Source organism: Hylobates moloch, unplaced genomic scaffold, assembly GCF_009828535.3.
Source record: "Hylobates moloch isolate HMO894 unplaced genomic scaffold, HMol_V3 SCAFFOLD_12, whole genome shotgun sequence".
NCBI classification, from domain to species: Eukaryota; Metazoa; Chordata; class Mammalia; order Primates; family Hylobatidae; genus Hylobates; species Hylobates moloch.
The window spans coordinates 80,065,391-80,080,026 of NW_026652287.1; positions in this window are offsets into that span (position 1 = coordinate 80,065,391).

The window sequence follows — 14,636 nt, forward strand, 5'->3', positions numbered from 1 at the left end:
ACTGTTAATGTTTATCAATGAAGAGAACAAAATAATCTATATTTTGTTCTTCTCCCATGAAATACCCTGTTTTTTAAATATATGTAATATTAAGCAGTTTATTAGTACATACTCGGGAAATACATAGCTCATGATCTTCAAAGCATTAGGGAAAAAATCTTTTGTTGAGAATGAATGCTTTAATTTAATATAGGGGCATTGTGGTGTAATACAGTGGTGGCTGACATTCAGAGTTCCAGAAATTATTTTTCTACAGAAGTAATGTGGAAAATATGACTAGAAGTGAAATCACTTTCCACCTTTTAAAACTGAGCATAATTATCCACATTTACTGTTATCCATAAACTGGTAAGAAATAAAAAATCTCCTAAATTGATTTTAAGTGTGACTGATTAATATTCTTTAAATGTTACAATACTGGATCAAGACAGACAGAACTGGCAAAAAAAAGCAAGAGTTATTTTTTAACGATGCTTGTTTTACTCTAGTCTGAATTACTTGTGCCTGATGTGCAATCCCAGGAAGTCTGCTATTTTCCTTTTGCATGTTGTAATAGGTGTCTAATAATACCTACGTTATGAAGGTTGATTAAATAGCAAATAAAAGGAATTTCCTGCTACCGTATTTTTCATGTCTGTTCTAACTCTGAATGCTCTGCCATTTTTCTTCCCTCTTTTTCTTTCAATAAGTTATTTGAAAATCTTTAATATTTCCCTTCACTATTGTGTTCAAGCAAACCTGACTGTTTAGAGAGCCTCTTTAGCTTCATTCAGAGAGCAATATTTTTTCTTTTTATATTTTCATTTTCCCGAGAGGGCAAAATCTGTTGTAAATTGGTAGCTGGTACAGTTAACACCTCACTTAGACATTCATGGAGTGAGACCAGGGTTTAGAGATGCTAGCCCAATCTCTTGGTTGCTGTGTCATTATGATAAAATTACTAAAATGTATCAGTTTCTTAGGCTAGGCGCCGTGGCTCATGCCTGTAATCCCAGCACTTTGGGAGGCCAAGGTGGGCGGATCACGAGGTCAGGAGATCGAGACCATCCTGGCTAACACGGTGAAACCCCGTCTCTACTAAAAATACAAAAAATTAGCCAGGCGTGATGGCGGGCGCCCGTAGTCCCAGCTACTCGGGAGGCTGAGGCAGGAGAATGGCGTGAACCCAGGAGGCGGAGCTTGCAGTGAGCCGAGATGGGGCCACTGCACTCCAGCCTGGGCGACAGAGCAAGACTCCGCCTCAAAAAAAAAAAAAAAGTATCAGTTTCTTAATTGATAAAACAATACCTATAATAATGGCTCACATTTACCAAGCCCGGAACTATTCTAAGCACTTTATGTACATCAACTAATTTAATATTTACAAGAATCCCTGTGCTAGGTATGATTCTGCTCCCTGATTTACAGACAAACAGAAGATACTATTACTATCTCAATTTTGTGGATAAAGAATGGAGATCCAGGGAGGTGAGATTACTTGCCCAAGCAACACAGCTAGTAAATGGCAGAGCTAGGAGATCAACTGGAGCACACTAAACTATCTCTTAAGCAGGTTAGGTTGTGAGAATTAAATAGATAATTCTGTGAAACACACATCACAACAGTAAATTTAACTAATAAGTGCTCAATAATTGGTGATTATTATTATTTTCATTGAGCCAGCAAGGAAGGAATAAGGCATGTCGGTGAGCATAGGAGGTAAGATGTCTATCATATTCATTGCAGATATCCTCCCATACCTAGAGCAGTGCTTTAAATGGATGAATGCATGCATGCATAAAGAGTCATCTTAAGGCAGCATTAAACTGGACAAAATTGATAGAAACTCTATATAAGGGTACAAAGTATTTTAAGAGTATCATGAATGTCCTGATTCAATTAATGGTCCTTAATGTTTCTAGAGTGACAATAGAGTTGAGAAAGGGTTGCAGGATTAGGAGAAATAAAATAGGCTATGAGAGAAGTCCTTAAAAACATTACTATAATAATAATTTTGTCAGTTTGTTTTATTAATTGTAATTATGTCTACTAGAAAAAAGGGATTAAAAAAGAATGAAAAGAAAGGACAGGAAAAGAAACCCACAATAAGATGTTAAGTAGTTGTAAATTTCTCATAGTCAAAAGAATGAACATTGTTTGGGTTCCTGGATTTAAAAAATGATGATTATTCTGTCTTCAGAAATTTTATAAATCTGCAGCTATTTCCAGTTACTTGTTGAATGAATATCAGGAATAATGCTAACGTAAAATTTTTGTCAATTCTTCTATGAGAAGATTCACTCCTTTGAAGTGTATATATTCACACAAAGGTTCTAAGAACAATAGTGCTTTATAAAATAGTAATTTTAGTTTAATAGCTGTTTTGTTTTCCTTGGCTGATAATAATAAAATACCTCATTTAATTAAAGAATGCATTTTATTTTTAATAGTCCAGGATAACAAGTCAGCTTTTATAGGTACATGTAATTCAGCAGAAAAAAATTATTGAACTATTGAAAAAGAGAATTTATTTGTGCTTTTCTTAGCTCATGTGTGTTAGTCATCTGTAAGTTGCTCATACAGAAGAAAAAAAGGTAAGACCTCAGCATTAAAATAAGCATAGTCTCAATATTAAATCTCTTAAAAGTCCTGGGGTGGTTAAAACTTTTAATTCTTGAATGTTAGACTGTATTAAGTTTGGCTAATGGTACTTTTTTTTTGATGAGAGAATTAGATCATCAATTTCTGTAAAACTATTTTCTGAACTGCACCTCAAATTTTTATTTTATTTTTTTCCTTTTTAAAAAAAATTTATTATTATTACACTTTAAGTTTTATGGTACATGTGCACAATGTGCAGATTTGTTACATATGTATACATGTGCCATGTTGGTGTGCTGCACCCATTAACTCGTCATTTAGCATTAGGTATATCTCCTAATGCTGTCCCTCCCCCCTCCCCCCACCCCACAACAGTCCCCGGAGTGTGATGTTCCCCTTCCTGTGTCCATGTGTTCTCATTGTTCAATTACCACCCATGAGTGAGAACATGCGGTGTTTGGTTTTTTGTCCTTGCGATAGTTTGCTGAGAATGATGGTTTCCAGTTTCATCCATGTCTCTACAAAGGACATGAACTCATCATTTTTTATTGCACCCCAAATTTTATGCCTTTTTTTGGTATAAAGAAAGTTTAATTCTAAACAAAAATAAATTAAGGAAAATATGTAACAGTATAGTCACGATCACTTGCTTTTAAAAGAGAATGTCATCACAAGTCAAATTTGCTTAAACAATTACAATTGCTATAGACTGATTCTACTTGACAAATTTCTGCTTTCAGTATGCCAGTAAAGAAAAAGACAGGAATTTTTCCTGTTTGCTTTATTTATTAGTTTCAGCCTTGACAAAAAAATTACAAATTTGTATGCACATGGAAAAATGCATGCATAACAGTCAAATTGGTTTATGTGCTGTGAATACCTTGTATGTGTATTTTAAAATTATATACAACTAAACTATCAGGAAGAAGAAGATTAGAGTTGATACAACTTAAGTTTTTATTATTTTCTTTGAGGCAAATTAACCACTAGTACTTTATCCTCAAACTTAAGTAAAAAATTAGAATTCAAGGGTTTTCAGTGAAACGGTTGTTAACATTCACGTGTTTTTGATTTGCCAGGCACTGTTCTAAGCACTTTCCATATTTTAACTAATTTAATCCTCATCACAAACCTATGGGGTAGTTATTAATTATTCCTATTTTTAAGATGAGGAAATTGATGCACAGAGAGGTTAAGTAGCTTTTCCAGGGTGACACAGCTAGTAAGCAATTAATTACTAATTAATTACAATTAATTACTAAAACATTTGGGGAACCTTTTTGTGCCAGGCCTATCTTAAGCAGCAAGGATGCAGAAGTGAATAGAATAGAAGGGAATAAAGCATATTGAGGATTTACGATTTTAGATAGGGTGGCCTGCAAACTTTCACTGGGAGTGTGACTGGGGTAAATAAGGAATTAGTGAAAAAGACCTTCCTTTGCTATGTGAAATGAAGGAATATTTCTAGGTATGGAGACCTTAGGAAAAAAAAAACTATTTGGTGATAAAGCAGCTTGGGTTGATGATTAAATATAAAATATTAACAGCAACCACAGTGCTGGTCCTAGATATTTTTTGCTTGCTCCTCTGGATCCCCCGTCTGCAGTTCTTCATGCTCCCTGTGTCCCAGGAGCTTGAGAAGTATGTCCTACTTCAATGAGCCATGTTGGCCTTTGGCTGCTGGTTTGGTTTGGCCAATGTGAGTCCCAGAAAGAGCTGAAGGGAAGGAGGAGAGAGAGGACAGGTATTCATCCCATTGCCACCTCCCTGAGGGGGTTGCCATTGGCTGGCTGCTTCTTTCTACCAAAGGCTCTGACTTCAGTCAGGTGGCTCCCTCCACAGGACTCTATCCTTGTTTCTCATGGCTGTTCCCTTTCATCCCCTTCAGGCTTAGAATGGTAAAGATGTCCTTTTAGTACTAGGGGTGCAATTTCCCTAGACCCCACCCACTCCTTTGGAAGGAATCCCTTAAGAGACAAATGCCAAATTTGAGTGTGATTTCCGTTTCCTAATGTGATCCTGACTGACACAGTTGACATATTAGCTACTTGGCTCTGTGAGTCTTCAGTGTAATGATTTTGAATTTGCTTGTCATCATAAAGTCCTCCAAACCAATGAAACTGTATAAAAGTGTGTATTTGTTAGGTATCTCTTTTGGGGGGGGCAAAAACCGGAAAGCTGGCTAGGTAAATTCTAAAAGAGCTGTAACATATTAGGCATCTAATACACTCAGTGCTTGCACTTTCCCTCCATTTTATCCCACTTCTAATTAAACTGTTTATATGATTGACTCTGAAATCCCCTTAAAATTAACCTTGTCTTCAGAATAGTTTGGGTGACATCTGAGGACATTACGGATGGACATTGTTGGAGCAAGGAAGTACTCAAATAAGTGGTCATTTCAAAAAGAAGCAGTACTTTTACTTCCAGGGAACAATTTTAGGAAATGTTAGGAAGCTGGAGACAAATTCCTGAAAAGTGAGACTAATGGAATTTTTAAAGGAACAATCAAACATTCTTTTATCTTAAAAACCACGAAGGATAAGATTTTTGAGAAAGTCATTTTCAGTATTTGTATAACTTCAGGGGAATTACAGATCATCAATGGCATATAAATGATAGAGGCAGTATACTTTAGAGGTTAAGCATATGGGCCCTGGAGACAGAATACCTGGGTTTGAATGCCTACTCTGCCACTTACTTGTTGGTTGACCTACCTTGGGCAGGTTTCTTATTCTTACAATAGTTCAGTTTCTTTGTCTGCACAATGGGATAACTTCCCTCCAAGGATGGTGTTGTGATAAATTAATACACGAAAAGCAATTAGAACAATGCTTGACATATATGAAGCAGTAGGAAAAATAGGTTTAAAAAGACATTTTAAAATCCAATCCAAATGAAATAATGAAAAAATTATGTAGCTACAGAAATTAGAATGTTTTATAATAGCATTTCAAAAAATGTTCTAAAGATTGCACAGTGTTGACTTTTTTATTACAGTATTATTAAATTATGTATAAATATTAAGTTAGGTTTAAACTTCCAGTGCTTACGGTTGCTAGATGACCATAAATCTAACATAAATTTACAAAACTACAAACCAATAGAATATGAACTTGAGACATATATTTAATGTAATAGATATGTGGCTGAAAAGAAATTGTTGCTTGTTATGAATACTATTATAGCATAGAATCCTTTGGGTTTGATGTACCTATAAAATCTTATAATGGCTCAATTTTACCACCTTTTTAAAAGCTTGGGTAATAAGGAAATCTTTGTATAACCTGCCATGATACCATTTTTGTCTTTACTTGGCCCAGATTAATCATTTCGGTATTCAGTACATTTTTGTTCCTTTCTCATTAGGCAATGACAAAGCAGTACTTCTTGCTGACAGTGTACTCATAAATATAAGCACAAACCCAGGCAGAAAAACCAAGCGGTAGTATTCAGTTATAAGATCATTCAAATGATCCTCAATCTCTTTTTTAATTAACTTATTTTTATGTAAGTAAACACATGACACTAAAAAAGAATCCACAGAGAACTCTCAGACCCTGAAAAGCTTCCAAGGATCAGTTTCAGAAACAATGATTTACAGTACAGAATTTTCCCCACAGAGACTGTAGATATTCGTTAAACTAACTTCAGTAAAATTTTAGTGAAAACATATCTGATAGTCATGAAGATATTATGAGGCAGGTAAAGAATGAATCCTTTAAAGAACAAAAAAAAAATGTATTAAATGGATTTCTGGGAAACACTGCTATATGGAGCATTATTTGCACCTTATAAATGTAATTTTCTAAATCATAATTTTTTTTTAATTTTTGATTTTTATTTTTATAGGGATGGGTTCTCACTAAGTTGGTCTGACTGGTTTTGAATTCCTGGCTTCAAGCAATCCTCTTGCCTCAGCCTCCCAAATGGCTGGGATTACAGCTGTGAGCCACCACACCTGGCCCATAGGAATTCCTTTTAACCAATGAAATAATAATGTAATAATTTAAAAATGAGATGAGCCTGGGCACAGTGGCTCACACCTGTAATCCCAGCACTTTGGGACGCCAACGGGGGGGCAGATGACTTGACCCCAGGAGTTCGAGGCCAGCATGGAAAACATGGTAAAACCTTGTCTCTACAAAAAATACAAAAATTAGCCAGGTGTGGTGGGGTATGCCTTAGTCCTAGCTATTTTGGAGGCTGACGCAGGAGGATCACCTGAGCCTGGGAAGTGGAGGTTGCAGTGAGCTCAGATTGCACCATGGCATTCTAGCCTGGGTGACAGAGGGAGATGGTCTCAAAAAAAAAAAAAAAAAAAAAAAAAAACCCCACAAAAAACAAAACAAAAACCAATAAATAACAATACAAATGAGATGACAGATATATCACAGCAGCACAAACACCATAATGCTTAAGAGTTTAAAAACATATTAAGGTTCTGACTCATCTCATTCAATTTTGATCTACATTGTTGCATTTCTACAGTAAACCGAGAGTAAACTCAAATTTACTCAGTAAAATGAATCTTTAGCACTATATTTCAAATATTCAGCAAGATATTAATGTCTTGATTTTCCATTAAGATCATTGTAGACATTATTCACCTAAGTGGGAAAACTGGAAAAATGAAAATTTGATCAGAAAATTAGGCTTTTAATTTTGATTTTAAAGTTTATTGCTATATGGACACTACCATTAAGAGAAGTATTTCTACTAACATCTGATAAAAAAAGTTCCACATACAGGACGGGCGCAGTGGCTCATGCCTGTAATCCCAGAACTTTGGGAGGCTGAGGTGAGAGGATCAGTTGAGCCCAGGAGGTCAAGCCTTGCAGTGAACTGTGGTTGACCCACTGCATTCCAGCCTGGGTGATAGAATGAGACCCTGTCTCAAAAAAAAATTAAATAAATAAAAATAAAAATAAAAAGTTCCACATACAACAAACCAAATGAGTAGTAACTTCAATATCAGTGATCAATGTCACTATCAATAGCATCATGACAGTAGCTAACATTTATTCGCGTTTCTGCCAAATGACAGACACATGCTAGTTGCTCTATCTGGGTTTTCTAATCGAATCCTCGCAATAACCTTGTGATTAGGTACTGTGACACCCATTTTACAGTTAAATAAGTAGGGTAGCCTGCCTGAAGTTACATGACCAGTGAATGGCACAGCTGAAATTTGAACCTGGGCAACCTGACTACTGAGCCTGTTTGTGTGACCCTAGAATGATAAGTTTCCTAAAATAGTTCACTGATTGGACGACTATGTACAAGTAAAATATTTTTTTTCTGTCCCATTAATAACCCCCTTCTCAATATGGACTTCTCAGACAGTTACTAGCTTAAACCATAAATAAGGCCTCCATATATTAGTATTTAGATTGAACTATTGAGAATGTCATTGCTAATGAAATATAAAAAAGTCATTAATATCCCCTATTTAATAAATTTACAGTTATTGAGAGTACTAATTTTTTTCATTTCTCACCATTAAATATAACTTTTATTGGTGTGTCTTACATGCTCTTTATCAAGTTGAGGAAGTTCCCCCCCTATTCCTAGTTTGCTGAGAGTTTTTCTTTTCTTTTTTTTTTTTTTTTTTTGACCTTTAAGTTCTGGAATACATGTGCAGAATGTGCAGGTTTGTTACATAGGTATATATGTGCCATGGTGGTTTGCTGCACCCATCAATCCATCATCTATATTAGGTATTTCTCCTAATGCTATCCCTCCGCTAGCTCCTCAACCCCCGATAAGCCCTAGTGTGTGATGATTCCCTCCTTGTGTCCATGTGTTCTCGTTGTTCAACTCCCACTTATGAATGAGAACATGTGGTGTTTGGTTTTCTGCTCCTGTGTTAGTTTGCTGAGAATGATGCTTTCCAGCTTCAACCATGTCCCTGCAAACGACATGAACTCATCTTTTTTATGGCTGCATAGTATTCCATGGTGTATATGTGCCACATTTTCTTTATCCAGTCTATCATTGTTGGGCATTTGGGTTGGTTCCAAGTCTTTGCTATTGTGAATAGTGCCCCAGTAAAGATACGTGTGCGTGTGTCTTTATAGTAGAATGATTTATAATCCTTTGGGTATAGAGCCAGTAATGGGATGGCTGGGTCAAATGCTATTTCTGGTTCTAGATCATTGAGGAATTGCCACACTGTCTTCCACCATTTACACTCCCACCAACAGTGTAAAAGCATTTCTGTTTCTCCACATCCTCTCCAGCATCTGTTGTTTCCTGACTTTTTAATGATCACCATTGTAACTGGTGTGAGATGGTATCTCATTGTGTTTTAATTTGCATTTCTCTAATGACAAGTTATGATGAGCTGTTTTCCATATGTTTGTTAGCTGCATAAATGTTTTAGAGAAGTATCTGTTCATATCCTTTGGCCACTTTTTGATGGGGTTGTTTGTTTTTTTTCTTGTAAATTTGTTTAAGTTCCTTGTAGATTCTGGATATTAGACCTTTGTCAGATGGATGGATAGATTGCAAAAATTTTCTCCCATTCTGTAGGTTGCCTGTTCACTCTGAGGATAGTTTTTTTTCTGTTATGCAGAAGCTCTTTAGTTGAATTAGATCCCATTTGTCAATTTTGGCTTTTGTTTTAGTCATGAAGTCTTTGCCCATGCCTATGTCCTGAATGATATTGCCTAGGTTTTCTTCTAGGATTTTTATGGGTTTAGGTCTTATGTTTGTCTTTAATCCATCTTGCGTTAATTTTTGTATAAGGTGTAAGGAAGGGGTCCAGTTTCAGTTTTCTACATACAGCTAGCCAGTTTTTCCAACACCATTTATTAAATAGGGAATCCTTTCCCCATTGCTTGTTTTTGTCAGGTTTGTCAAAGATCAGATGGCTGTAGATGTGTAGTGTTACTTCTGAGGCCTCTGTTCTGTTCCATTGGTCTATATATCTGTTTTAGTACCAGTAGTATGCTGTTTTGGTTACTGTAGCCTTGTAGTATAGTTTGAAGTCAGGTAGCGTGATGCCTCCAGCTTTGTTCTTTTGGCTTAGGATTGTCTTAGCTATACGGGCTCATTTTTGGTTCCATATGAAACTTGAAGTAGTTGCTTCTAATTCTGTGAAGAAAGTCAGTGGTAGCTTGATGGGGATAGCATTGAATCTATAAATTACTTTGGGCAGTATGGCCATTTTCAGTATATTGATTCTTTCTATCCATGAGCATGGAATGTTTTTCCATTTGTTTGTGTCCTCTCTTATTTCCTTGAGCAGTGGTTTTTAGTTCTCCTTGAAGAGGTCCTACACATCCCTTATAAGTTGTATTCCTAGGTATTTTATTCTCTGTGTAGCAATTGTGAATGGGAGTTCACTCATGATTTGGCTCTCTGTTTGTCTGTTATTGGGGTATAGGAAAGCTTGTGATTTTTGCATATTGGTTTTGTATCCTGAGACTTTGCTGAAGTTGCTTATCAGCTTAAGGAGATTTGGGGCTGAGGCAATGGGCTTTTCTAAATATACAATCATGACATCTGCAAACAGAGACAATTTGACTTCCTCTCTTCCTATTTGAATATCCTTTATTTCTTTCTCTTCCCTGATTGCCGTAGCCAGAACTTCCAATACTATTTTGAATAGTAGTGGGGAGAGAGGGCATCCTTGTCTTGTGCTGGTTTTCAAAGGGAATGCTTCTAGTTTTGCCCATTCACTATGATATTGGCTGTGGGTTTGTCATAAATACCTCTTATTATTTTGAAATATGTTCCATCAATACCTAGTTTATTGAGAGTTTTTAGCATGAAGGGTGTTGAATTTTGTCGAAGGCCTTTTCTGCATCTATTGAGATAATCATGTGGTTTTTGTCATTGTTTCTGTTTATATGATGGATTACATTTATTGATTTGTAAATATTGAACCAGCCTTGTATCCCAGGGGTGAAGCTGACTTGATCGTGGTGGATAAGCTTTTTGTTGTGCTGCTGCATTAGGTTTGCCAGTATTTTACTGAGGATTTTTGCATTGATGTTCATCAGGGATATTGGCCTGAAATTTTCTTTTTTTGTTGTGTCTCTGCCAGGCTTTGGTATCAGGATGATGCTGTCCTCATAAAATGAGTTAGGAAGGATTCCCTCTTTTTCTATTGATTGGAATAGTTTCAGAAGGAATGGTACCAGCTCCTCTTTGGACCTCTGGTAGAATTCTGCTGTGAATCTGTCTGGTCCTGGACTTTTTTTGGTTGGTAGGCTATTAATTACTGCCTCAATTTCAGAACTTGTTATTGGTCTATTCAGGGATTTGACTTCCATGCTTAGTCTTGGGAGGGTGTATATGTCCAAAAATTTATCCATTTCTTCTAGATTTTCTAGTTTATTTGCGTAGAAGTGTTTATAGTATTCTCTGATGGTAGTTTGTATTTCTGTGGGATCAGTGGTGATATCCCCTTTATCATTTTTTATTGTGTCTATTTGATTTTCTCTCTTTTCTTCTTTGTTAGTCTGGTTAGCAGTCTATCTACTTTGTTAATGTTTTCAAAAAATCAGCTCCAGGATTCATTGATTTTTAGAAGGGTTTTTCATGTCTTTATCTCCTTCAGTTCTCTGATCTTAGTTATTTCTTGTCTTCTGCTAGTTTTTGAATTTGTTTGCTCTTGCTTCTTTAGTTCTTTTAATTGTGATGTTAGGGTGTCAATTTTAGATCTTTCCTGCTTTCTCCCGTGGGCATTTAGTGCTATAAATTTCCGTCTAAACACTGCTTTAGCTGTGTTCCAGAAATTCTGGTACATTGTATCTTTGTTCTCATTGGGTTCAAAGAACTTATTTATTTCTGCCTTAATTTCATTATTTACCCAGTAGTCATTCAGGAGCAGGTTATTCAGTTTCCATGTAGTTGTGCAGTTTTTGATTGAGTTTCTTAATCCTGAATTCTAATTTGATTGCACTGTGGTCTGAAAGACTGTTTGTTATGATTTCCGTTCTTTTGCATTTGCTGAGGAGTGTTTTACTTCCAATTATGTGGTCAATTTTAGAATAAGTGTGATGTGGTGCTGAGAAGAATGTATATTCTGTTGATTTGGGGTTGAGAATTCTGTAGATGTCTATTAGGTCTGCTTTGTCCAGAGCTGAGTTCAAGTCCTGAATATCCTTGTTAATTTTTTGTGTCACTGATCTAATATTGACAGTGTGGGAGTACTATTATTGTGTGGGAGTCTAAGTCTCTTTGTAGATCTCTAAGAACTTGCTTTATGAATCTGGATGCTCCTATATTGGGTGCATATATATTTAGGATAGTTAGCTCTTCTTGTTGCATTGATTCCTTTACCATTATGTAATGCCCTTCTTTGTCTTTTTTTGATCTTTGTTGGTTGAAAGTCTGTTTTATCAGAGAATAGAATCGCAAGTCCTCCTTTCTTTTGCTTTCTATTTACTTGGTAAATCTGCCTCCATCCCTTTGTTTTGAGCCTATATGTGTCTTTGCACGTGAGATGGGTCTCCTGAATACAGCACACTGATGGGTCCTGACTCTTTATCCAGTTTGTCAATGTGTCTTTTAATTGGGGCATTTGACCCGTTTACAATTAAGATTAATATTGTTATATGTGAATTTTCTCTTTATGATGCTAGTTGGTTATTTTGCCCATTAGTTGATGCAGTTGCTTCATAGTGTCAATGGTCTTCACACTTTGGTACATTTTTGCCGTGGCTGGTACCAGTTTTTCCTTTCCATATTTAGTGCTTCTTTCAGGAGCTCTTGTAAGGCAGGCCTGGTGGTGACAAAATCTCTCAGCATTTGCTTGTCTGTAAAGGATTTTATTTATCCCTCGTTTATGAAGCTTAGTTTGGCTGGATATGAAATTCTGGGTTGAAAATTCTTTTCTTTAAGAATGTTGAATATTGGCCCCCACTTCTTCTTCTTCTGGCTTGTAGGGTTTCTGCGAGAGATCCACTGTTAGTCTGATGGGGTTCCCTTTGTGGGTAACCCAATGTTTCTCTGTGGCTGTCCTTAACATTTTTTCCTTCATTTCAACCTTGGTGGATCTGATGATTATGTGTCTTGGGGTTGTTCTTCTCAAGGAGTGTCTTTGTGGTGTTCTCTGTATTTCCTGAATTTGAATGTTGGCCTGTTTTGCTAGGTTAGGGAAGTTCTCCTGGATAATATTCTGAAGAGTGTTTTCCACCTTGTTTCAATTCTCCCCGTTACTTTCAGGTACACCAGTCAAAGGTAGGTTTGGTCTTTTCACGTAGTCCCACATTTGTTGGGGCTTTGTTTGTTCCATTTCATTCTTTTTTCTCTAATCTTGTCTTCACACTTTATTTCATTAAGTTGATTTTCAGTGTCTGACATCCTTTCTTCCACTTTATTGATTCAGATGTTGATACTTGTGTATGCTTCATGAAATTCTTGTGCTGTGTTTTTCAGCTTCATCAGGTCATTTATGTTCTTCTCTAAACTGGTTATTCTAGTTAGCAATTCCTCTAACCTTTTTTCAAGGTTCTTAGCTTCCTTGCATTGGATTAGAACATGCTACTTTAGCTGGGAGGAGTTTGTTATTACTCACCTTCTGAAGCCTACTTCTGTCAATTCATCAAACTCATTCTCTGTCCGGTTTTGTTCTCTTGCTGGTGAGGAGTTGTGATCCTTTGGAGAAGAAGAGGCATTCTGGTTTTTGGAATTTTCAGCCTTTTTGTGCTGGTTTTTCCTCATCTTCATTAATTTATCTACCTTTGGTCTTCGATGTTGGTGACCTTTGGATGGGGTTTCTGTGTGGATGTCCTTTTTGTTGATGTTGATGCTATTCCTTTCTGTTGTAATTTTTCCTTCTAACAGTCAGGCCCCTCTTCTGTAGGTCTGCTGGGGTTTGCTGGAGGTCCACTCCGGATCCCGTTTGCCTGGGTATCACTAGCAGAGTCTTCAGAACAGCCAAGATTGTTGCCTGTTCTTTCCTCTGGAAGATTTGTCCCAGAGGTGAACCTGCCAGATGCCAGCCAGAGCTCACCTGTATGAGGTGTGTATTGACCCCGCTGGGAGGTGTCTCCCCGTCAGGAGGCACAGGGGTCAGTGACCCACTTGTGGAGGCAGCCTGTCCCGTAGCAGAGCTGGAGCACTGTGCTGGGAGTTTTGCTGCTCTCTTCAGAGCCACCAGGCAGGAACGTTTAAATCTGCAGAAGCTGTGCCCATAGCCGCCTGTTCCTTCAGGTGCTCTGTCCCAGGGAGATGGGAGTTTTATCTATAAGCCCCTGATTGGGGCTGCTGCCTTTCTTTCAGAGGTGCCCTCCCAGAGAGGAAGAATCTAGAGAGGCAGTCTGGCTACAGAGGCTTTGCGGAGCATCAGTGGGCTCCGCCCAGTTCGAACTTCCTGGTGGCTTTGTTTACATGGCGAGGGGAAAACCTGCCTAGGCAAGCCTCGGTAATGGTGGACGCCCTTCCCCCCACCAAGCTCAAGTGTCTCAGGTCGACTTCAGACTGCTGTGCTGGCAGCAAGAATTTCAAGCCAGTGGATCTTAGTTTGCTGGGCTCTGTGGGGGTGGGATCCACTGAGCTAGACCACTTGGCTCCTTGGCTTCATCCCCTTTCCAGGGGAGTGAACAGTTCTGTCCTGCTGGCGGTCCAGGTGCTGCTGGGTATGGAAAAAAAAACTCCTGCAGCTAGCTTGGTGTCTGCACAAATGGCCACTCAGTTTTGTGCTTGAAACCCAGGGCCCTGGTGGTATAGGCAGCCGAGTGAATCTCCTGATCTGCAGATTGTGAAGACCATGGGAAAAGCATAGTATCTGGGCCGGAGTGCACCATTCCTCAAGTACAGTCCCTCATGGCTTCCTTTGGCTAGGGGAGGGAGTTCCCTGACCCCTTGCTCTTCCCACCTGCTCCCCACCCTGCTTCGGTTCGCCCTCCATGGGCTGCACCCACTGTCTAACCAGTCCTGTGAGATGAACTGGGTACCTCAGTTGGAAATGCAGAAATCACCCACCTTCTGCGTTGATCTTGCTGGGAGCTGCAGACTGGAGTTGTTCCTATTTGGCCATCTTGCCTAATCCCTGAACTCCAAGAGTACTAATCTCTTTTTTTTTTTTTGAGATGGAGTCT